Below are 314 nucleotides of genomic sequence, written 5' to 3'. Positions count from 1 at the left end.
ACTCATTACAAAACCAGCATCACACTAATGAATCCAGACCACCCTAACAGCCCAACTCATCCTTTATCACAACTCCGTTTCCGTTTCCCTATCTGGTTCCTTATCGCCGAGGCTAACCTGCCGCTATCTCGAGGAGCGCTCACGGAATGCCTCCCTCATCGGGTTCAGAGATCTGATTGATTTCGGAATTTAGAGAAATAAAAATAGCTGGAGTGTATTTTTTTTTTTTTCTACGATAGATTTTTGTCGTTTAGTGTGGTTTCTATCTTATAGACCTATTACATTCCTCACTTCTTCACATCCTCCTTTCGTAA

The sequence above is a fragment of the Penaeus monodon genome, chromosome 33 (genome assembly GCF_015228065.2).
Source record: "Penaeus monodon isolate SGIC_2016 chromosome 33, NSTDA_Pmon_1, whole genome shotgun sequence".
In the NCBI taxonomy this organism is placed as follows: Eukaryota; Metazoa; Arthropoda; class Malacostraca; order Decapoda; family Penaeidae; genus Penaeus; species Penaeus monodon.
Note: the sequence above shows the minus strand (reverse complement) of the source record.